This window comes from Monomorium pharaonis, chromosome 10 (genome assembly GCF_013373865.1).
Source record: "Monomorium pharaonis isolate MP-MQ-018 chromosome 10, ASM1337386v2, whole genome shotgun sequence".
In the NCBI taxonomy this organism is placed as follows: Eukaryota; Metazoa; Arthropoda; class Insecta; order Hymenoptera; family Formicidae; genus Monomorium; species Monomorium pharaonis.
In genome coordinates this window covers 259,856-286,467 of record NC_050476.1, presented here as the reverse complement: position 1 = coordinate 286,467, position 26,612 = coordinate 259,856, and the positions used below count along the sequence as shown (strand labels likewise).

Here is a 26,612-nt window from a genome sequence, read left to right as displayed (position 1 = left end):
TAAAAGTCTTTAACAACGAATTTGTGCGTCCAGTATAATTATTTTAATGGTCTAACAAAATTATTTTTAGATTTCTGCCCAGCTAAATTTTTAAATATTTACTGGAGTTTTTAATTATTCACAACCTTCAAATTAAAAAAAAAAACTGTAGTTTTTTATTATATTGTTGCAGCAAATAAATTAATTTTGAAGAGATAAGATCACTCCATGAAATTTAGCCCATTTTTTTCTTTTTGCTTTATTATTAAATCATTACATTTTGATAGGTTTTTTAATCGATAAATCTCATTAAAAGAAATAAATTTTCTATATAAAATTTTGTTCTATTTTCTCTTGTTGATGAATAATAAAACAAAAACAGAAAATAGACCAATTTTCAGGGATTGATTTCACTCTTCCAGAATGAATTCGGGCAGTAAAAGGTTTACATATCAGTATCCTCTATTGGTAATCATAATTCTTAAAATTTCGGAATTAGGTTACTTTTTCTCAGATAAGAATAAGAATTCTGCTATTAAGTTACCTCAAGCGAGAGAAGAGAGGAAACTTCGTCTCTCTAAAAGCAAGAATAGCCTTAGCAGTGAAAAATTAATGTCTACGTGTCGAGGTTGTCTTTGCGACGGTAATGGAGACACGCTTAGCCTTTTATAATCCGACTTCTCGTATTGAATAAAAGAAGACACGAACGGAGAAGGAACGATATCGCACAGCAGCGGGTTCGTCTAAGGCAACTTCTAGAGTTCAGCGAATCCATTTAGTTTCTACCTTGAATACTCCGAACAGCAAAGTTGGATTGGTTTGGCGTTACGAGCGGAGAAGTAGACGCGTTCGGGGGGAAACTGGAATTAAACGCGTCGATGCAATCCACGCTATTTAACACATTCACCCGTCTATTGTGGCATACATACGGTTAAAATAATTTTGGTAATTAAGGAGAAACTCACGGAGTTGCACTTTGCAGAAAATATTGATAAAAGAAGTAAAACAACATATTTCGCGCTACCGCTCCTGAAAACCTTGAATCTTGAATATTTTGTTTGTAAAATTACGAGTATTAAACAAACTCGCAAAAATGATTAAAGTTATGAAAGTATAAGATTACTTCGTCAGTATTTATTGAAATTGCAGAAACATGGAATTACTTTATTCATCGTTAAATAACTATTGCTTTCTTGATATTTCATAAATCAGCGAAAAAGCTTTTCTACGAAGTTCTAAATTTTAATTAAAAACGAAATTAATAAAAAAAATTTTTTATAGAAAAAGATTACAAAGTTTCTAAAAAAATTATGAGCGTTTTGTCGATGGCAATCAACCGGCGTATTAAACCGTGTTAAAAATTGGAAAATTATAACGTGTAAGGAGCGTGTACGAGCGCGGCAGTGTAACGGCGGAGCAACGATAACAGCACTCTGATTTCGTTGCACGCGATGTGGCTAGGAACAGTACAGTTGTTGAAGGCACGGCTTTCGGGTCACAGGGTAAAGCAAGATACTTGCGTGCCGCCAGACGTTTGGGATTAATAAAATATCGACCGAACCGTAAATCGGCGCTCGATTAAAGCCGCTGCTAACGGAGCTTCGTTTGCGTCCATCGATAAAGCGAGCGAAGCTTTTTGTTTGACGCGGCCGACCGAAGGGAAGCTTGATGAGCGTGGAATAGATGAAAAGTCCGTGGGCAAAAAAGCGGAAAGAGGCTGCCAGATTGTCACGTGTAGAAATAAGAGGAAAAAAACGATATTTTAAGCTGCGATATTTCAAGTTGTCTTCTCGAAATAAAATTATGGGTATACTAAAATCACTTTTTTATAGATTACAAGTATCTGTAAACTCTTAAAAAAAATCAGTACAAACGTATTAATTTCCAACAATTATTTAGCAAATTCTCCAGTTTAAAAAAAGTTACGAGACTTTATATATATATATATATATATATATATATATATATATATATGCATGTGTGTGTGTGTGTGTGTGTGTTTACAAGAATTTTTAACATAGCTGTCTTCAAAATAATAAATAATGAACAAAGCTTAAACAACAAAATAACAATTTATTAAAAATTAAAAATATTTTCTTTATAATTATAAATATTTATAAAAAATTGAAAAAATATGAAAAATTATTTATAATAATTTAAATATACTAACAAACATAATTGTTAGTAACATTAATGTGACATCACATTTAAAAATAATTGTTTAATACATGAATATATTTATATTCTTATACATAAATGACATGGCAAAACTTTTAATTTTTTAATTTTAAAATATTCTTTAAATTCTGTTCTTTCTTAAATATTCTTTCAAAAATTTTTATATTTTTGTATAAGTATAGTGATGTATACGATTAAATTACTCTTTAAAATTACACTTTAATTAAATTCTGCTTTCTATAAGTCTCTCTCTTTCTCTTTCTCTCTCTCTCTTTCAATGTTATTGTTAAAAGTTATTTAAATAAACTATACAATAAAAAGATTTCGAAATATTCAAGAATGCTTATATATTAATTATAATCTTTAAAATTTGATCAAATTCTTATCATGTACATTTGCTTAACTTCGAAAACTATATCGAATTAATAGTCTCGATTTCCCATTATTATTATAAACGCTAAACTGGTTAAACCATCAATCCTGATAGATTTACACAGAATTCGGCATGAGAAAAATCTCACATTCGTTGGACTCCTCAGGACAAAACAATCTCCGTGATTTCGAGGGACTCTCGAGGGAGTCTCCTTCATCCCTCCCTCAGCGAATCACAAACAATGTCAGCCATCCACCGGAAAATCTCATCCGATCATGGCGCGATCGCGATTCTTCTCATCGCCGCCGAATTCCGAGCACGCGTTTCTATCGTTCTCCGGCGGGAGAAGGATTGAAAATGGGGAAGAAAGGAGTAAGTGAAGTAACAGTCGAAGAAGGAGTGGCGCGATAGCGAAGTGCGCTAGCAGAAACCATCCAATCTGACTAAAACGAGGTCCTCCGTGCGCGGAACGTGGTGTGAAATCTCATGACTCTCCCTGGAAGATCGTTTTTTTACCTTGGGTCTTGACGCCAGAAGAGGTAGAGGAGGTGGTTAACGCGGTTTTTTGGCTTACTTCTTTTTTTGAGTCTCCCTTTCTCTCTCTCTCTCTCTCTCTCTCTCTCTCTCTCTCTCTCTCTCTCTCTCTCTCTCTTTCTTCTTGAGGAGAGAATCGGTGGCTGGGTGAGCGTGCTCATTTCATCACTGCCAGCGTGTGGTTCCTCTCGGAAATGGAAATTTCGTCGGGATATTATGGATCTCGTCCGGAAAATAGGGCGGGCCGTGAGGGCTAGACGTTAACTGAATATTCGACCTAGAGAACATGACAGATAGATCGCAAGGATCTTTGTAATAAGTTACGCTACGAATTGAATGTACGTTATTAAATTTCGCCTGAATGTTATTAATCTCCGGAAGCAGAAATAGAACGGACTGTGTGACGGCTAGAGATATTAATTGAATACTTGGCGATCGATATGATAGATCGCGAAGATTTCCGTGATAAATTGTCCGTTGAAATGAACGGACGTTATTAAATCCCGGCAGAATATTGTGGACCTTCTTATTGTAGTGGAAAAATGGACCGAATTGCAGATATTCGAACAATGGATATTCCGGACTTCGAGGTCCCCGCGGTAAACTGTGTAATACTGTGCGAAACGGCAGACATTATTCGTCGATTAATGCCGAGCGGTGAGCGAGTCGCGTACGTCTCGTTTCGATCGATACACGACATTTAGCCCTTGGAACGATTATCGCATCGCAGATTCCAGACGTCGGAAATGGCCCGAGGATTTATCGCTCGAGCGTCCCACTGCGCGTCCCCACAGTCACGAAAATAATTGTAATTAATTACGAGTCTCCCCGTGGCGTGCTATTATGCTCGAATATGACGTACGACGTGTCCCTCCAAAAGTCACCTGCTCCTCCCGGACCGTGAATGTTAGATGATTGAGGAAAAATATATCGGCTGTCAAATTGATTCCGTAATATCTCGAGTGGAAAAATGAAACGGGGAACGTTCCGTGTTATCTAGAATACCTAGTGTGTATCGACAGCGACACGCGCTTTAAAAGCCAATTTCTCCGCAGAAGTATCTCTTTTTGCGAACGGACGGAGCGAGTTTGTATCGTCTTCTTTGAACGCGAATTTCCGTGTGCCACCGTCCGTTCGTATCGCGCGCGGTCTTTGTGTCAGCGCAAAGGCGAAAACTGGATAGAATGAATTATCATGAAACTTGGCAGATTATAAGAGCGTGAAAGCCGTCATTAAACGAAGAGAAACCCCGTGGCGGCGCAGACGTTACAACGGTATCGGATAATAATGTCTCTCTGAAGGCGAAAGACGAGGGCGGAGAGGAGGGGGGAGAACGGGTGTCGACCATTTCCGGCTATCTTCCTTTTCCCCATCCCTCTCCGCTCCGTTCTTCGCTACCCTTATTTAGAAGAGAGGGATATTCTCTTTGAGTGTCGAAGTTAAGTGAAAACAAGGACAAATTTAACGAAGTAAACTTCAATTGCGTATTAATGCCTACACAATTGAAAACCTTTCAATTTTGTAGGCATTACCCAAAACTCCTTACTGAATTTTCTAACAAAAGCTTCCGCTTTCGGTAAATGCCTTGGTGAAAAGATTGGCGTAAAGACGTCGAGAACTTTAGCGTGCATTTTTTTCTCGCTCGTGCGCGATCTGGTTATCTCTTCTTAATCCTATCGATGAAACTTTTAAGTGAGTACGAAAGCTGTTTATTTTCAGTCGCGGCACTTTAATTGATTTTTAAAGAATCCATTACTTCTTGATAATATGAATTACCGATTCAAAGATAAAATAGTGTTAATAAACTTACAATTGAAGTTTCCTACAAAAAAATTAAAATACACCCATTTTTATACAAATCTTTATGGATTATGGCACTAAATCATTATGTATTACTAGCGTCACATCGTGAACAATTTTGTTCCGATAAGAATCAAGCAAAAAACGAAAAATTTCCGCAAGAATCAAATAAGTTTACAGGTTTTATTTTTCTCTTTTAAATGAGTTCCCAAATACTAATCAAAATCTATTCATGTACACTGAGAAAAAAATTTCTTTCAATCAAGAAAATGCATTTTCTTGAAATAGAATTCTTTGATGCAAACAAATATTTTTTTACAGCAACAAAACAATGTATACTAGCAAATAAATATTTTATTCTTTTAAATAAATCATTTCGTACATTTTTGATTTTGTTCCTCTAAGTAATGATTTAATGACGTCAATAGTATCATTATTAAACTGAAATAAATCATTTCTTTGTAATAAGAAAACCGAGTTTCTTAAATGTATTTAAAGAAATTTTTTTCTCAGTGTATATGTATTTCTTATATTTATTAGATGTACGGAGGAAAATTGCCATATCTACACAATAAACGATTCCAAGATGAGAAATTATTTTTGTTTCCCGAAAATTTAAATTGTTTGATTATTGAAGAAAACTCTTTAACTAGATGTTAATATAATAATTATCGTTAGTCGCAATGAAAAAAATTTCGTTGTATTTTCTGCCATGAACTGTTTGTTTTTTTTTTTTTCAATGTTCTATTGTTAATTATGTAAATGTTTAGACGCTCAAATAGTTTCCGTGGAGATAAGAAAGAAAGAGAAAAGGGAGCGAGAGATGGAGTTGCTTGAACATAAAAGCCTAGAGAATCCGTCAGTCAGCAAACTCGAGAACGTACCTTTCCATCAATCTCTGTCCATGCTACTGCAAAGAAGCCTTTAAAGCGCCACAAAAATCGCAGAGATAGAAAGACATCACACCGAGTGAAAAGAATTTCTAGCACTCCGTCTACGCGCGATTGCGAGACTTCCTGAAAGGAACTTTTTAGCGCCCTTCTTCTAATTATGCGGTCGGCCGCGAGCTCAACTTCATAAACATTCATGCGTATTCTTTAACTTCCTTTTTTATTTATCTCTCTTGAAAATACATTAACATTTATTTTTATCTCAATAATTTCATGCATATATTTTAATTAATTTCTTTTTTACCAATTATTTTTAAGCGTTCTGTTGTGTCATATTTTCTTGACGAGAAATTAAAACGATCGTATTCAGTAAAGAAAAAGAGAAGAGAGAGAGAGAGAGAGAGAAAGTCGGAAAAAAAGATTTTATCGAAACGAATGTAACTTCTTTTTAAGTGAATGTAACTCTTTTCTCTAACGAATTTTGGAAATACCGTATAATATTAATATGTCACACCCGATTGATTCCATATCCCGGGGGAGCGCGGGACCCTTCTATGCAACTTTCGGTTTGCATGGTTTTATTTTGAAGCCGCGTGCACAATGCCGATCATAATGAGCAGAGACGTGGAGGCGCGTATTCAAGGGGCGTGTCGGCGCAGTCAGCGGTGAAAACAGAAGAGTGATCCGGCAGTGACTCTCGACGTACAAACAGGGCTAACCACCCCTCCAAAAAGCCATTACTCACCGACCGTGTCCTGCTGTCAGGTACAATTTGTTCTACCCGCGAAAGCGAGAAGAACGACGTGCGCCTCATGCTGGCTGTGACAGATGAGCTCGGGCCACGTATATGGACCAAAAAAAAGAAGGAATCACCCCCACGATGACGCACGGTACTGGACAAGATTTTTGCGGATATAAATCAAGCTATATATATATATATATATATATATATATATATATATATATATATATATAATATATATATGTATATATGAAAGTTAACGCGATTCATGCGCATTTAACGACATGGAATAATTGTTTGTGCTGTCTGTCATATGTTTCAAATATTTCTCCTTGAGTGAGATGATAAATATCCCAACAACGAATTTCCGTGACGGACAAATAATAAAAGAGATTCGCCCTAATATCAAATTAAATCTAATTTGTTACGATATTAAATGTTTCCCGCTCACTACGTTGCACAGATATATATTTTTGCTAAACAGATTAAAATCTTTGAGATGTAGTTGAAGCTAGCAGCCAAAGGCAGCAGCCAAACGTCGAGCGGCCAAAGCCGAACGTCATATAGGCGTTTCCAGAGGGGGCACCATTCAATCAAACGTTAAAAATTCCCTGGTTATGAAATTTTTAACGAACTTGAAAAATTTACATAGAGTTTAGTCATTATAATACATAATCGATCATGCTTTACGAAAAGATATTTCCAGCCAAATTTGAAGGACATCGTATTTTGCGTTTAAGCGTGAGGCGTAAAAAACGATAAAAATTAATTTAAAAAATATTTATAACAATTAGGAAAATGCACGTCCTCCAACGAATGATCGATCAGTCGATTGTGCGTTACGGAAAGATATTTCCAGCCAATTTTGGAGGAAATCGTACTTTGCGTTTAGGCGTGAGGCGCAAAAAACGATAAAATTTAATTAAAAAAATATTTATAACAATTAAGTAAATGCATGTCCTCCCGCGAATGATCGATCAGTCGATTGTGTGTTACGACAAGATATTTCCAGCCAAATTTGGTGAAAATTGTATTTTGCGATTAGGCGTGAGGCGCAAAAAAACGATAAAAATTAATTTTAAAAATATTTATAACAATTAGGAAAATGCACGTCCTCCCGCGAATGATTGATCAGTCGATTGTGCGTCACGGAAAGATATTTCCAGCCAAATTTGGAGGAAAAATCGTATTTTGCGTTTAAGCGTGAGGCGCGGAAAACGATAAAAATTAGTTTAAAAAATTTATAACAATTGGTAAATTGCAAGTCTTGTCGCAAATGATCAATTATGTATTATAATGACTAAAACCTACGTAAATTTTTCAAAGTTCGTTAAAAATCTCATAACCAGGGAATTTTTAACGTTTGATTGAATGGTGCCTCCTGGAAACGCCTATATGACATTTGGCCCTGGCCGCTCGGCGTTTGGCTGCTAGCTTGAGCTACATATCTTTGAGTACACAATTTTCTTTGCAAACGTCTAGAGACGTTATATCGCAGATAATTTTAGTTTTATCTGTGCAGCGCGGTATATATATTTATAATAATATAAAAAATGAATTGGATTGTGAGCATTAAAACTATTACAACGACTTAAATAATACAAAATATTGTTACAGCGGTTTTTAAACTATCTGAAATTGAGTTCGCATTATCAATACAATATAATTTTTTGTAATTTTTTTAGAAAAAAATATAAAATAAGTAATGCACATAATTTTCAATTATACTCGAAGAGAATTTTCTCATAAAATTTATCCTGGAAATTATAATAATCGTAAAACAACATCATTTCGAAGAATTTCATCGAAATTTTATCGTTTTTTTCTGTAATTTACAACTACCGCACGTATTTTATATTTTAACACAATAAAATATATAATACGTTTGGTTCTTTTTACTATAATATATTGTAATATTTTTCTTTCTCTCTTTCAATAATTTCAAACTATGTTAAATAATTAATGATTCTTTATTGTTTTAAACAGAATAAATGCCAAGTGGCAATAAACAATGTGATATATACAATGTGGCATGTTATTTTCAATATGACCTAGTCAGTTATGTTAATTTTATTAGCAGCATAGTAAATTAATAGACACGCTGTTTATATCATAAATCATAAACGATGTCACACATTGATCAATAACATAAATGATGTAACACATAAAGTAAAACTCACAAATCCTGAGTTCAAATCCTACTAGGAATAAGCGTGTTTATATGTATACATATATAACATTAGATACATAGTCATATAAAAACAAAGTGTGTATATGAGATTCTACATTATATGTATATGAAAGTTTAGTCCTTTATTTCAAATTGTAAAAATTTTGCTTTACATCTTTACAATATGTCACAATGCTGCATAATAATTTTTATATTAAAGTTTATACAATATATGTTTTGTATATTTCAAAAATTCCTATTGTTACTCATTTGACAGATGACCAAGTTTATCGCCACCAAAAATGTGGTAAAATTTTTCGCAAATTTTTCGCTATAAATATAACGAAAAATTATCTCCGTATATCATTTTGCTTTAAAATAATAAATGCCTAAAATTAAAATAAATTAATGCATCGCTAGTTTTCAGTTGCTTTTAATATCGCTAAACTGTTTTAACGTAAAATCAAAATTAGATTGCAGTTACTCCAGTAATAATTAGAAGCGTTCTGCGAGGAATCATTTCGCATTCGCCTTAAATCGTTAAATTCAAGTTTTCCGAGAGACGTGCGGTGGGTGTATCACATGCAAAGTCCCGGAGACGATGCTTTTCCGTCTCCTTCGGGCCTACCTCACAAAGAAGAAAGAAAATCAAGAGAGATGTTTCAAGTTTGATCCAGTCTTGCGGAAACGAGGAGATAAAGAGGCAGGCAACCCACCTTCGCGACGGGCCGGAATAAACGCTAAGAAAATAATCCTGCGGGTTCCAAACGAGATGCCGTCTCTCCCTTCCGTCACCCCCTTCGCAAGGCTGCTGTGAATCTCTTAAACCATCGTATTCATGAGAATACCGTGAATAAGTACTGTCGCGGGTGGATATACGCCGCATTCAATGCGCATAGGAGGCTCTTTTCCCAACTTACTCTCCGTCCCTTTTTCCGGCCATTTTCTCTTTTATTTCCTTCGGTGACATCGCTCATCGCGCGCTTGCGTCCCCGAGCGCATTCGTGCTCGCGCGTATGAAGCGCGAGAGGAAAAATAATATAATTTCAGGCGAATCCACCGAGAAGCTGTCTTCGCTCATGATTCATGCACCGAGTAGCTAAAGCATCGATAAAATGTCGGCTTGCATGTACAGATAGAATGCATCTAACTTTCAGCTGCAACTCTCATTTGATTTGGAGCGCGATTACAATATGAAGAAAAAAATTGTACTTGAATCTGAACGATAACAGTAATTTACAGTTATAAATTTTAAACTAAACAAGGCGTTTCTTACATTTTTGCAACGCGATGCCGCAAACCAAATTTCATCAACGCGTCAGATTTCTGCAATCGTTGACATTTTATGTATAAAAATTTGACTTTTTGTGATATTCGGAATTTTCTGTAAAAAATTTAACACTATCTTGAAATTCTAATTAAAAATTTTGTTGTACTATTCATCTCTTATAAAATGTATTTTTTCGATATTTTACTTTTTAGTTATATCGTGAAGAATTTAAATTTTGCTAAGATAGCAAATATATTTATTAAACGCGCGCACACGCGTGTGTGTGTGTGTGTAGCAGAATCTATATCACGATAAATTCTGTGTGTATATATATATATATATATATATATATATATATATATATATCGATAACCACAGTTTATCAATTATAAATACTCGTAGAGTAAAATATTATTCGAAATAAAAGAAATACAAGTATAACAAGGAAAAGGAATAAAAGGTGAGAACAGAATCTGTGCACTTTGATTCACCACTTAAGTAAGAGTTGAACTGCGTTCTAAAAGTTGGAGTAAAATCACACTCCATTTAAGTGGAAAGCACTCTTTTCAAGTGCAGTAGATCAGTGTCTATAGTAAGGTATTATGTCACTCTACACCTTTAAGCAGAAATTTCACTCTAGTAGAATCATTTATCAGATCGAGTAAATCGTAACTCATTTTCACTTAGAGACCGTTTCACTCTCTGCAGAATAAAATTCCTATACAATACTCTCAAAATATTTTTTATTTATTTTTATCTTGGAGCCCTTCAGATTTCTCCCAAAAACTATTTTGTTATTAGGATACAGGTAAAAAATCTTGTAATGCTGCATCTCTTTTATTCAATTTTTGTGTCTCTTTTACAGGAAATATTACTTTGCTGCGTCCATCTGGTGACGGCACCGCAAAATTGTTACCTGGATTGTTTCACTGCAGAATGAATTTTTCCCTTTAAACCAGAATGAAATGAAACTTGTAGGTAGAACTGCACGAAGCCGCGTTACATTAATCTCTTAAAAAATTTCAGTGAGAAATTCACTCCTAACTTATGAGTGGCTGCATTCACTCAAATTGAAGTAATAAATCTTTCTTTTGGAAGCGACTATTGCAATTACTTTAAAATATTAATAGCCAAATCACTCTATGGTATTCAGGAAGTGTATATGACTTTATCGTCAAAGAAAAATTTGCTGTCTGATAATTAGCAAAATTTTAAATCTTTCATGATATAGCTAAAAAGTAAGATAGCAAAATAAAAAAATGCTGCATTTTATAGGACAACTATTGTTAATACAGTCATGACTTGTGATCAGATTTTCAAAAGATAATGTTATTAAAAAATTTCAAATAAAAAATCATTTAAATATAGTCTTATTTATTTTGGAAACTTGACGTGTTGATTAAAATTTATCTGCGGCATTATTTTCAGCACTCTAAAAATCTACACAAAACACTTGGTTTAAATTAATTAAAAAATATTTTTTTTTTAAACGAGCGTTATTCTTATATTGAAAGCATATACACTGATCGGTTCAATCGTTAACAAATATCCCGGTATTGATTATGGTTAGTTTACTGATGGCAACAAATTAACAGTCTGCGGCTAACAACGTGGAAAACGCGTATCGTGCTTTACTTGAGGAATACTTCGATTTTGTTTTGTTACTCGCGCGGTATTTAGCGAAGCGCTTTCCGTTAATGAGATGCGCCAACACTCGCCGACTGCAAAAATGTTTACCGAGCAAACAACACTGGCCGCAACAACGTCCCGATAGAATAGACCCCTCGAGAGATCAGAGCTGGTACTTTGTACGATACAATCAACTTCGTCGCTGCAACCTGACATCGAACGGTGTGTCAACAGCGCTTTGATTCAGCTGCGCCCGCCCGACTCTCTCATCTTACAATTAGTTGCCTCTGCTGACAGTGAATTTCAAATTGAGGGCCGTACACCCAATAGTGGCGGAAACCGATTTCCTCGATTAAATAAACCTTGGCTGACGAGTTCAAGAATATTGATAAATGTGTAAACGAAAAATAGAAAATAGAAAGGTTCAAGATATATAAGATAAACTGTACTAAAAGACAATGAGAATATTTTTCAAAAATGTTATAAACTGGTTTAAGACAAAGGAGTTTGTAAAAAATTTTATATTTGCCTATTTTGTGTTGCATCTATCATTACTTTAAAAATAATATAAGCCAAACCTATTAAATATTATATATATAGAAAGTTCTCTGAGGTATAGAAAGTTGGTTTCAATTTATATACGCTTTACATCTCTCAACCTATTTACGACAAATACCCAAATGTCATCTGCATGTACAGCTTAATTAACTTCAACTGAAATTTTGGATTAATACATGCGATTATTTTATTTACAGATCCGCCGGCATATCGTTCGAACGTATAAAATAAATATTTGGTAAACATTTGGTGGTGATGGATCAACATCGCTAGGGCTTTTAAATTTATCCTCCAACAACGATCGAGCGGTCTATACAGTTCTTTTTTTTTTTGGACAGATAAAAGAAAAAATTTTTTAAAGGACGACACAAAGCGACGATTTTGTGATGGCGTTGCGAGAGTTTTACATTCGTCGAGAGCACACAAGAAAGAACAAAAAAAACGCACACACAAACGCTTTCCTAAAAGCATATTCTGCCCTGAGGCTTTTCATCTTTAATTAAATCGCATGAGATTATCCTACCAGGGAGGGGAATTCCTGTTGATTTAACTAGACGCGATTAAGATATCTCAAGATTTACGGGATGAATAAAAGAAACTCCCAGCGAGAATATCGATATTCTTCGGGAGACACTCTAGAGATTTGAATTCGCGGGACGGCGACGCGGCGGTTGAAAGAAACTCTCCCCTAGCAGCCTCTCGTTGAACACTCACACCAGCCGTAAACTACAATGGTGTTCGTGCGCCAAGATTTAATCGCGTCCGGAGGGAGAAGGCGGGAAAAAGGCAGGAAGCCTGTAAGCAGCAATTTGCCCTGCCGCAAGGAAAGAGCGATGAAAGGGCATTTAAAGTTTGCGCGGACAAGTGCGAGTCGACTTCACGGTGCGCTAAACAAAAGGGGGTTGGTTTACGACGATAAAGGTGCCGAACTTCCTTCCTTCCTTCCTTGGGATGTAGTTCCCTTTTGTAGAGACACGTGAAAAGAGGTAATACCGGCAAGGAGAGAGAGAGAGAGAGAGAGAGAGAGAGAGAGAGAGAGAGAGAGAGAGAGAGAGAGAGAGAGAGAGAGAGAGAGAGAGAGAGAGAGAGAGAGAAGAAAAACGAGAGAAAGAAGTCACGAAAGTATAGAAAGAAATCGAGAAACTTATCGAAGGGTCCAATATACTTAAGCCGTCGCCGTTCGTTCCTTTCGCGGGCCTCTCCTCTTCGCCTGTACTCGAACGCCTTCCTACGAAACGCCTCCCACGTGGCTGACATCTAATAAGAAAACTCGACAACCTCCGTGAGAAAAAACACGTCTCGCCTCGCTCGGATTGACAGAAGGGAAACGGAAACCGCCTCTCGTTACTGATCACGAAAGCAGACAGTGGCGGCCGAAGATACGCAGCCAAGAAATAGATCGACACTTAATTACTCCTCGGAAATTCCTTCTCCCGGTGTCCCGGAGAAAACGAGGAGAACGCGCTCGAGAGACGAAATCTGTGCGGTTTGCTCGCCCTCCGCCCTCCACCCTCCACCCTCCGCCCTTCGCTCTCCGCCCTCCGAGCGACCGCACCTGCAACGATTCCGACGACGAAGGCGAAACAATTTATTTGCGAGCGATCGCTGGATGTTGGGACTACACCTGATACCATGAGAAACAGTTTACTTTAGGGGCGAGTCAATTCCGATCTCGGTATGCGATGTGTAAGCGAAATTCCGCAGCACAGAGAAGAACGTCGTCGTATCTCGTACTAGATTTCTCGATGATTAAACGGCGAGTCTGTCATTTAACAATTATAGATTCCTTCGACCTTCCTACTTATCGATTTATGCACTTAGGATCTCGCTTCGTGATATTCATCGCCAAGTTTAGGGCTAGGCAAGATCTACTCTCGCCGCGCCGCGCGATGGTAATTCCCGTCGAGAACTTTATGTTTTGACACGATCAACACGCTCGCACAAAGCCATGCCTCCGGTGCTTCCGAGTGTAGGAATCTCAGAAAGATCTAAGCAAAAATTAAATTTCCAATGTACGCGTTGACTAATTACCTAAATCAAAAAATTATTAAATATTGTTGTATCTCATTAATAATAATAATAATAATAATAATAATAATAATAATAATAATAATAATAATAATAATAATAATAATAATCAGTGCAATTTAGTTGCTAAGCAAACGATATAAACACAAAACATTAATCTCTCGTAGTATATTTTGTCGAGAAATAATATACCAAAATACATGTAATGTATTTTGGTATATTACACTCTGTTTAAGTATTGTTACAAACAATACTGTTTTTGTAACATGGAATATTAAAAACAAAGAGAAAATGAACAAAACTTTCTCATAATACTCGTTATATATTGAACTTACTTTTAATCGATTGTTTTTTATTACATCATAATATCTCAATATTAATATTAATATAATTCAGAATATTTTCCAGAAATCTTTTTTAAACTTATAAAATCCTTTTAGTATAGTTAAATTTGCAATTTAGTAAAGTTGCGCAAAATTTGATGATATACAGAAATTGGCAATAATTAATTACAATCTTTTTTGTTACATAGTGCTGCACGCTCATATGTTTTTTTATAATTTATGATGAGTTTTTGATGATAATTCAACGTTTGATTATTCTGCATTTTTTATGATTATTTATATGCCCATTTTGTTATATTACAAATTGTTTAATCAATTATATAATTGAGCAATTATAGATAAATTTTAACATAAAAATGTAAAAAGTATATGTCATTATATCTTAAACTATCATAAGTTTTAAACACGAATCGGAATATTGGCTAAAAATTATTCATTCTGATGAAGTATAGCCCCTTAAAAAATTCATATCTTCGACAAAAATAAAAATAGCAAAGTTTCTGGATTTGTTTTAAAAATAAAGGTTAGTATTCTTTAAAAAATGCTTGTAAGTTTCACCCTTGACCCACGAGTCTCTCCTGGTCTGATTTTAAAAGGCTATATAAAAAAAATCGTTGCTTTAAAAATAGTAGATTAATATAACGGATCAAAAAAAAAAATTTTACTGCATTTATATGTACAATATATATATATATATATATATATATATATATATATATATATAAATCAGGTACGAAAGGGTTAAAACATCCCACATTGCGCGATGTGGGAAAAGAGACGCGGCGGTGTGTGTGAAAGTGCATGCTTTAGATCGCACGAAACATCGTCACTTTGACATGGCTCGATGCGATTTCAGAGTAGCGTCATGTACATACGTACATATACACGCGCAACCCGTGCATTGTGCGAGTGCAACGACGCGGTGGCGGCAGCGGTAGCAGAGCACCCCACGCGCCCCCAGTAACGTAACGTAGCTCATGTATATGCTGCCGCGGGTGAGTTAACCATCGAATCCATTGGCGTTTCAGCGTCGGCTTATTACCAGTCGCGACACGATAATGCGGTCGACCTGCGGCCCGCGCCCGCGCGAGGTGACGGTCGCGAATGGAACAACGCGACGGCCGGCAAACCTCTCGAAAGCGAAGTAATTTCCAACTCTTATACCAAATCGCGAAAGCACGTCCGATCGATTCCAATCTGCATCGCAAAAGACGACTTACGTTACCGCGGTGAAAAGCGGTCACGCGCGGCAAAAGAGATTATGCGCGCGGTGACGCGAAGGAAAGCGAGAAGTCGCTACCATTACCGCGCGCACGGACAAAAAAAATTGTAAAAAATTTCTAAAAAAAGGAAAGAGACTTCTCTCTTTCCTTTTTGAGAAATTTTTTTACAATTTTTTCGTCCGCGCGCGCAGTAGTGAATCTTCAACCCTTCTGTGTCGCTCGCGTGACACGAGTCCATGCTCGTGGTTTTTTCCCCTTCTTCTCCTCCCCCCTCCCCTCCTTTCCGTCCTTTATGACAAGAACCGCGAAAAAATTCGCCGCTCTGACAGGTGAGGAGAAAAGGGGAAAGAGATCTTGGCGTTGCTATATCTCATTAAAAAAAAAACAGATATTTTCCCTCGGACTATTCTGGCTACGTAAATTCCGGAAAATAATGTTAACACATTAGCTAATGTTATCTCTGGGTATATACGCGCTTCATTTTGTAGCGTACCAACAACAAAAGTTGAATTATTTTAGCTAAATTCCCACACGCAGTTCATCGCACGGGGAGCGGTCCATCTCGAAGCGGCGCGCGATAGACAGGATAGTTAATTAACGCGCGGAGAATCCCGCTAATTTTATTCTCTGATAATTTCTTCGTCTTCCTCGTCCGGTTTTCGACCGTTTAATATGTATACAGCGGTCCGACGAGCCAGAAATTTTCACCGTATTGCAAATCAATTGAAAGTAATGAGTTCACGAAGTCAATTCGCGATGTAAAATTACGGTAACCACAATTGTGTTAGCCGCTCGGGAATAATTTCTCTTCAACGGTTTATGGTACACGAAATCGCTCGAAGCAATCCTGGCGCTCTCTCTCTCTCTCTCTCTCTCTCTCTCTCTCTCTCTCTCTCTCTCTCTCTCTCTCTCTTTTACATGGGTTTTTTTCTACTTATTTATAACTAAGTCTCGGCTTGATTATGCAATCTGCTTTGTGCAATCGGGGAACACTTCTGCCACGCACGGAAATGCATTACCCTTTCCACGGTTTCCGCGGCTGCGTATAAAGCTGCCGCTGGTGAGATTTCGAGGGAGGAATTCAACGGTGAATTCGCTTGCTTCGTGAAAAATGCAAACGCGCGAAAGTGAAAGAAAGGAAAAAAGAGAGGCGAAGGGGCGAGGAGTGGGCGGTGGCGGAGGGGGGGGGGACCGAGCGATACCGTACCCTTGGGGGTAAGAAAAAAACCGGAGAAATAGTTTGAACTTCGAATTACCTGCCGGATGTACGCGGGGGTTTGCTAGATTACGAGCATTCGTAAGCCACCGCTATACTTTAACGCAAAAGGTGGAATTCCGAGAAGGGGGAGGGAGATGCGGTAACTCTCCGTCGAATGGAATTCTCATTATTTACGAACTCGCCAGTTCATCTTCCCTCAGCCGGAAGTATATCAAAGTCGTATTTCTCCGTCGAGTCAATACCGCGGACGCAGCATTCATAAACTTCATAACTTGCTTTAATAAAGCGTGTACGCACTGAGAAAAATGGTTTTATTATAATAATAAAACGGTTCTGGTTGAGCGTATTCTTATTAAACGAAACAGAATTTCTGGTTATCATAACAAGATTTTACAGCTTATAACTACACCGTTTGGTTAACTGTACTATAAGGATTTGATTAAGTTTTTCTTGTTGGATCTACAAAACTTCTTGTTGAATCTACAAAATAATACAAAACTTCTTGTTATATTTACAAAAATAGCGATAATGCTGGCGCCTTCGTTCTCGCAGCGCAAGTCGGTGCATGCCAATCTCGCGCAAACCAACGCGGTATCGATGCGATACTAATATCACGCGGTACCCATAAGGTAGCTTTTATATTTGTTTCGTGTATCTTACAATCGTGTATTTACATTATTCTGTTCAACGGCATCGCGGATGAAAAAACGTCTTCTCTTCTGCGCGAATGGAATTTCGACAGCTATATAGAGATTTTTAGAGGTTAGTAAAATATATGTAAAATATATGCAGTGTACTTTAAACCAAGATATATTGTTATTATTTTAAAAACTCTATCCGAACTCGTTTTTTAACCAAAAAATTGTGTTAACCTAATAAAACAATATAATAAGATTAACAAGAAATTTTTGTAGAGTTTTATAAACCTAACAAAACGATGTAGTAAGATTAACAAGAAATTCTGGTAGATTCAAACAGGATGGAATTAACCAGAATCCTCTGGTAATTCCAACTACAAAATTTGTATCGTCCATTTTCGAACAAACGGACAGGTTGAATCAACCAGAATTTCTCATAAAACAACAAAACTTTTTTTCCAGTGCGATAACCGAGGCAGCTGTTGCGCGCGCAAATCAAACGAGAATTGAGAGACAAGAATAAAGAGTATCTTTTCCGCGACTCTCTCCAGACGTTTCGACGCATACCGTTGTTGTGAAAAACTTTAATTCCCCTCCTCTCGCCCGCGAGGTCCACGATCTACGCTTCGTTTTGCCACGGCTCTGCGCTACTTCCACGGAAATAAACTATGCTAAAACCGGCAAACACTGTCGTTAAATTCATTAATTAACTCGCTGTCGTTCTCTTGTTTACTCACTATCGAATTAGCTCGCCGCAATCAAATTAGCAATCGAAAACTTCCGTCAGGCATGCAATTACCGAGCTAGAAATAAGGGGGATTTGCAATTCGCCTTTGTTCTAAGACTTCGTCGTTTGCTAACTATGTAGGTTACAAACAGCATTGCCTTCGAGTATACTTGGGAAGATGACTGGGACGGACAGCAAAGAACGAAGTGGCAAGAAGGGTACTGGAGCAAAAACTATAGAGCTGCAGTAACAAGCCAGAGTAGAGAATGAAAGAAACGAGGGAGTCCCTTCGGAAGAACAACTGACTTGGACCACACTTTCTCCCTCTCATATGATTAATTTCATCTCGCAACACCAGTTAGTTTATCATCAAGCACGAAATTGTGATAGATTGTGTTTAGCGTAAATTTACTTCGCGATGTTCTCTGTAAAAATTTAGCTGATGGATCCGTTCGTTCAAAACGAGTAACCTTAATATCTATTACCTACTACTTAAAACTAGCTTTATCTTTTTTATCAAGAGATACGCTAACATTCTGAGTCATGAAAGTCTTAAATAAAGATATCAAGAAACGACAAATCGTAATGCGGTTGATCAATAAAAAGTTGAATTAATCATTTGAGAAATAACATCAAAAGTCTCACTTTTAAACAATTAAAAAACTGTCTAGTTTTTACAACTGCAATAAATAATTAAAAATATAAAAAAATACCATCATCTCATACATTAACAATAGACATATCACTTTTTAAACTTATCTTCAAAAAGAAAATCACACACACACACACTATTTAAAAAAATAAATCAATAAAATGTAATATTATTTAATTATCGAGTTATTTAGATTAAAATTAATATAAATTGTAACTTTTTATACCAAATGCATATAAAAACAACCAGAGCTTTTTTTAATATTTCAGTGCAAAAATGTCTCTCAAAAGAATCAATGTTGGCTTGTCGCACATAATGCGATTCGTCTTAATTTCACACTCAGCCTCCAAATCCATTGTTTAAAATAAATAATTTCTTTTAAGAAAAATAATTTTTAAATACAAACAGATATTAATTTAAAATAAAAATAGAATACTTACAGTGATTTTTATAAAATTTTCACTGCTTACAAAAAGAACACGTTGAGTACGAACTGGTTACTGATGTTTGATTAAAAAATAAACTCAATGCTGTTTACAGAAAAATTAAAAACTTTAATTTTTAACAGCCTTAATCCTACTGCATAGAAGTCTTCTCCATTATAAACTTTTCTTATGGTATGAAGAGTAGGAGATGGAGAGAATGTGAGATTTTGAAAAATTTCTCATAATGTATCAGTACCTCAAGGGTTAAGTAGAAAAATCTAGATCTATTTTTTATTTCTTACAATTAGTAAAATGATTATTTTTGTATGTAGAGGTAAAATAAGGTTATAATCTTAATTAAGCCTTAATTAGGCAATTCTGCATGTAAATGTAACTCTTGTGACTCTTCTAACAATGTTATAAAATAACAGATATTTAACGTTATTGCTGTAAAATACAAAACTCATAAAAAAATAAACCCGTAACACTAAACCTCAGTGATTGTATTATATTTTTACACAGAATAATGTAAAGAAAACACAATCACTGATTAATGCTATTCGTGTGAATGATAGTTTTATAAACTTGATATTAAAAAAAAAAGCTTTATTAATACAATATTTAAAGAAATTTGTATATTTTTTCCTCCTAATTTTAAATCTCTTAATATCTCAATTTCGACAAATCGACTTATGTTGTTTCTCAAACGATTCAACTTCATCATTAATTCGTTCCTCATTATTCTGAGCAAGTTTTTCCATAAAAAAATTAAAAAAACTTTCGTTTCTTTGTAACAAATAGTCCGAGAAGCCAAATAAGACTATGTTGCATTCTAATCTTCGTCGAATAACAAAGAATCCTCGTATTCATTCAGACCTGACTTCGTTACTGTTTCAAGGTACTCTACATGCAACTTGCGCTTACAAATTGGTCTCGCGACTCGCGATTCCGCAAGAGAGACCGAAGCTGCTTAGCAAAAACGACCCACCGCACGCGACGCTGGATGAAAAGAACGAAGGCAGAGAATTTTCTTGAGATGACGATTCGCCCCGAAGAAAAGCCAGCGAGAAGTCGATGGAGCTTGAGGAAAAATCTCAGAGTCACTCTTGGCGCGGTTCTTCCTTTCTCTCTCTTTCTCTCTTGTGAGATTTTTCGAATACTCGGAACAGTCCAATGTCGAAAGACAGAGAAAGAGAAAGAGGAGGAGAGAAAGAGAGAGTGGCGTAGTCCCGTGCATGTGCGAATCGTGACATATTGCACGTCGTGGTAGCTGCTTCCGTGAAACGATGCTCGACGAGGGCGACGGCGACAGCGACGGCAGCGATGGCGGTGATGTCCCTCGTTATCCACCATATGCAATATGCATGGAAGAAAATATGCGCGCGCCAGTCTATAATTTAGCGCCGGCGGACGATAGATCTGTGTGGGGTCCTCATGTAGGTGTGCGTGTGCGAGTCCTATGTGACGAAAACGGAGAGTGCAGATACCGGCAACGCCGTCGGTTGGTTTGTTGTACTTGTCCTGCTCTTGGTTAACATCCCATGTCCGTCTATCGCGGTCACTGAGATCCAGACAATGCACGTATCTCGTAAAGGTAAGTAGAGTCGAAAACATTTCGAATAATATTAACGTCTTTATGTATTAATGTCAAATTTGTAATTGACAACAATACATTGATCATATCAAGAAAAATACATTCTAATTAATAATCTCAATAATAATTTTCACTTTTTAAAATACTATTATCATTAAAACAATCATATATTGGGCTTTTTAAATAACTATTATAATACCGAAAAAAATTTTTGCTAAAACTTTTAAGAATATTTTAAATTTAGATATTGTGATAAAACTTATACGTACACGGATTAACTAGTTCTAAAATTTGCGACTCTGTCAAGAGTTATTTATCACTATATGCTGGTTGAATAAAAGATGTATCCTTCTTGTTTCCAAACAATCGTTCGCGAGATTGTATTTTTCTTTTTATATACTTAACTAATTGCATCAAACTCAAACTCATTTTTAAAAGCACGCATTTATGTACTTGGTGTATCTTTTTTATCTCTTTAAGGTTTAATTATGTGTCGTTCTCGCACATCTCTCTGGAATATTTTGACACACGCAGAAGCAGTCGTTAAAAGTTTTTCATCTTACATATTTATATACGTGCAAATTTCACCCGGAAAAAAAATCTTTATATCAAGAATCAAATTATATCAGAGATTTAATATTATCAATCAATTAATTTAAAACTAACGCGACTGTTGAATGATATTTTTGTGTTATTTGATTAATTTGATTGTACAAATACGTTGTGGCCGCGTATAGTATTATTATCTACGATTTTAAACCGAAAGAAGGGATATACAAAAGAAGGGATACGCAATGGAAGGGATAGACTGCGAAGCGCGCGAGACAATGGGCAGAAGATCGCGAGTAGTAACAGCGAAAAGACGTGCAGTCGAGCATTTACGACAAGCGATAAAATTCTAATTTCCGCGATTCGTCCTATTTTATAATTAAATTATTAAATACATACAATTATTAACCCTAACATTTCGAGTGTTTAATTAAAAATCCTAGACTATTTTATATTTGATCTGCTTCGATATAAAGATTTTTTCCTGTCAGATAAATGGATCGCTCCCGGATCTTGATTACTAAATATAATTTTTTTTAACGTTATTTATCTCAAAGATTGTTTTTATACATTTTTCACATAATTATTCCTTAAAAAATTGGTTATACAATATTTTATGAAGAACTAAGTATTTTCAAAGCATTCTCGAATACTGCTGCTGTGTGAATAAACAGCGATAATTTGAAATACAAAAAGAATATTTGCCGAGACTTTAGTGAATTGTTAAAATAATTCGAAATTTAACAGCTCATTCGCACGCAGTTCAATCTTCTAATCATTAATATTTTGTTAATATAATTTTTTACAAGAATCTCGAAATATCTGCTTTGATAATATATAATCAATTGTTGTTACAAATATTTAATTGTATTAATTAATTTCACTTATTGTGATAATTAAGATAACTAAAATATAAAGTTGCAACGAAGCTCTATGAAATAAAGAAAACAATAAAGTTCACTTATCAGACAATATATATAAAATGTAAAATGGTTTACTTGGCGTTTACTTATTTCTACATTATCTATGGCCATGACTATAATACCTATGCCTATTACACGTCAAATATTTTGGTAAAAAACTTGCTCAAGTATCCGTATCCCTTTGCTTCACAGTGATAGCCTGATGTATGCTCGGCATACGTTTTTTTTTCTTTTTTAAGCGAATTAAAATTTGCATAGAGGTTCAGACAAAATCTTCCCTCCCACGGGTACGACCTTGTCGTGGTGGGAGGGCTCAGTACCTCAAGGGCTTGAAAGCTTTTGGGGGAAGCTAACTGTACCCATTGCACTTATTACGTCGTCGATCGTACAATTGTGGTTCGTCGCGCCGCGTTTTCGGGAATGCCGACCAATTTAATTGAAAACGAACCGTAGCCGGTTCGTCGCGTCGCGCGTCTGCTTCGGGAGTGCCGTTCAAGTAAATGGACTAAAAGAGCTTTTCTCATAACTCCCATAATACAATTCGATCGAGAACTAAAAGTCGTATCATGGATTTTATGGATTAATCTAATTAGTTCTACGCGCGATTGTAGTATATGTTATTCGCGAGTGTCCTGTGCAACGAGAAGAAGAGGAGATGCAGGTCTGGAAAAGGCATCGAGCTTCGGCAGAGAAACCTTGGCGTGAGTATGACTTATTACTTTCATAAAATTAATAGTATATTTTTCAATTCGGGTTTACCTTGATAAATCACAAGATTAGAGAAATAGAATCACGTATACAATTTTATACAAATTTAATTTTATAAAGCTTCTTTTCTTCTAAACAATATTAATTGTATAATGATTCAATTAATAATTGAAAGAATAAAAAGTTCAATACGTAACAATGATCTTTCATCAAATATTAATAACTTTCTTAATTTTTTTACTTTTCTGTTTTTTATTTTTTACGTTTTTAAATATATATTATACAAAAACATGAATCTTGGAATGTACGGATGGCAAAATTTCCGCACGGTTGCGTGTTAGAAATAAATACTGTTTGCAATTAATTGAGGGACTCAATTCAGAATCGTATGTAGCTCTTTGTAGTGATTTTGCATTTGCTTTTAGTTGAATCATTCGCGAGATATAATTATTTAAACGTTTATTAATAATGGATCTTTTAAATTTACATATTGTAACAAAACTTATATGTACAAGAGTTAAATAGTTAAAATTTGCGACTATATCAAAAGTTATTTATCACTTTATGCTGATTGCATAAAAGATGTACGCTTCTCGTTTCCAAGCAATCGTTCGCGAGATATAGTCATTTAAACAATTTATTAAGAACGAATGTTTAATTTTAAAGATACCTCAAGTCCGCTCGCGGGACTCGATTCAGTATCGTTTGTAGTCGTTTGCAGTGGTTTTGCATTTGTTTTTAATTGAATCGTTTGCAAGAGATATAATTGTTAAAACATTTTATTAATAAAGAATGTTGAATTTTAAAGAAATTATCAAATTTTTAAAGAAGATTAAATTATACATATATAAGCAAAAATATAATTTCTTACTCATACATGAAATAATGTTAATTAAAATACAATGGTAAGTAATAATTGTTAAATATTAGTTTCAATTTGAGACGCAAATATTTTCTGTGCATTCATATAATAAAATACATTTGCATAATTTTTAAAATTATTTAATGCTTAAGGAGGATTCAATTATACATATATAAGCAAGAATATAATTTCTTGCTCACACATAATGATACAATGATTGTTAAATATTAGTTTTAATTTGAGACACAAATATTTTCTGTGTATTCATACAATGAAATACATTTGCACAATTTTGGTAAACTGCGACTTCGTTATAGAAGTTTGTCATGGAAACGTGATGTTGGATTATACGGGAAAGTAGCTTCTATTTTTGTCTCAATGTATAAAATTATGTATGTATAAAATTTACCAGGAGGGAACGAACATTGGAAGTGAACCGTGTTTCCGATAAAATCAGATTCACCATATACAAAGAACGAATCAATTGCAAAGTTTTACGTCCAATTTGGCCGTTGACGTCCGCAAATTGAAAACGAATTCCAGAACTGCCACTCTTTGTGTTTCGCTATGACGTTGCGGGGAAATAGAGAAAAATATCGCTTTTGTTCGAACGATATCGGAAATGGAATAAAAAAAGAGGATCACAAGTCTGCCCGCGCGGAAGGCATACGAAAAATGCGACAGAAAAAATCGCGACAACGCAAACCTTTGTCGAGCCTGCAAAGCTGCCGATACAGAATTCCCGGAAAGCTATATCTCATACGAATAGTTATCGCGCGCGATTCCGCTCCACCATCTGTGGAAAATTTCGGATTTACGCGACCATTTTATTCGTCGCTTTAACAAGCGAAATATTTAGCGCCGCGGCGCTCTTTGGCGACAAAATCGTCCGGCGCGTTTGACGTCGAAAGCTGCCGCGCGTAGCAACGCAAAAGCCATTTTTTACCCAAAAATTTCGCGGACGAATTGGCGTGCCGTGTCGGGGGAGTGAAATAAAATAAAACGGCCCATGGTCCACGCGCGCGCCACACGATAATATTCGCGACGCGCCTTTCGCGTTCGTTACGCCGCAGCGCAGATAAAAGTTACGCAGGGACCCCGGGAAATTAGAATTCAATCGATAAATCACTTTGTCGATTTCCGTGGTGTGGAAGCGCGCCAAGGCGAGTCCCGAATGGCCCCTCCGTGCGATGTAACGCAAGCTCGTAACTGTTATTTCGGCCAATTAGTTATTCGCGCGGCACCCGCGGCGCGCAGAAAATAGCGCGCGAGACCGATAAACATATAATATCGATTCACATAATATCGGCACATTATAAACGGGACGCACTATAGAAAAAGGGATACATCGAGCGCGGAGAATTTAAAGGAAGCGGACAATTGTGTTATAATTCTGGCATTCGCTGAAAAGAGAGTGTTAAAGGTATCGCGTTTCTATCGCCACAGGGGACCATTATTTCCTTGAGATGTAATTTATAGCTCTTGCGCACATTGTGTTTGCGTGCTCAAAGTCTCGCGAGATCTCCTCGGAATTCGCGCGCTTTTGTGAGAATCTTTGGAAATTCCAAAGGCGCGGTCTCTTTTTCAACGAGGGCTTTCAAAGTCGCCGGGAATCGCCGCTTAACGAGACGGTTCAACCCGTTGTACCGTTTAACGATTATGGCACAAAGAATTTGGAACCCCCCGTGATGTTTCGCGAAAGAAGTCTGGACCTTAATGGGATTATTTTGTTATTTTATTTGCGCACACATATTTCGTCACACGACGAGGAGGACGTGACGGCAAAAAAAAAAAAAAACCGAACTGCAAGTGCAGTATATCGCATGAGTTGTCGAGGGAAGTATCGGTTTCAATCAAGGCGCCGATGAAAAGCCAGAGGAGTTCCTTCTGGGGAAGAGGACCTTTCACTTAATGGTTTGAAAAACTATTGAGAAACGATATCCGCCGGGGCACACCGCCGCGCGCCATTTATGGCCGCGCAAACAGATCGCGCGCCGGTAATGCACGTTGATCCGAACCACGTTGAGAATGTATTCCCCTTTACCTTTGCGCGTAGCACATTTTTCCATAACTATCTCTCCTCGATTTTCCCTTCCTCCCCGGAAACTTACGCGATCAACCGTATCGAAAAAGGCAGAAAATCGCATGAAAGAAATATATGTCGCCACGTATTCTCCGGGAAATATACAGAGTATGCATGCATACTGTGCGAGTTACGATAGCGTGCATCGCAAAATTTTAGTCAACTCCTTTTACGTTTTTCTATCGCCAAATTATTAATAAAGTGCAAAAGAGAAATTATTGTTACTGATAAATTATAATCACTCATGGTCGCTGTCAAAGAGATTTGCCCGCATGCGAGCGAAGCGTTCTAACAAAGAGCAAGTATGTTGCATTACATTGTTAAATATTAAAGAATTAAATTTAAACCGATAATTCTTTGAGTTATATAATATTTGATTATTTTTCATGTATGTCAAAATTTATTTTAACGCAAAACCTGTAGTTATTAACGTAATAAGAGAACAACCTCATGTAATCAATCCATTTCTGTAATTAAATTACTTAGTTTCAAAGTAAGCGTCTATATATTAACT

At 36.1% G+C, this 26,612-nt stretch overlaps 1 protein-coding gene across 2 annotated transcripts in view; it reads right to left on the bottom strand.

Annotated features, from left to right (window-relative positions):
• LOC105833764 (CD151 antigen) overlaps positions 1-26,612 on the bottom strand; it is a 183,612-nt gene that overhangs the window by 114,822 nt on the left and 42,178 nt on the right. The gene's annotated exons all lie outside the window — the stretch shown is intronic.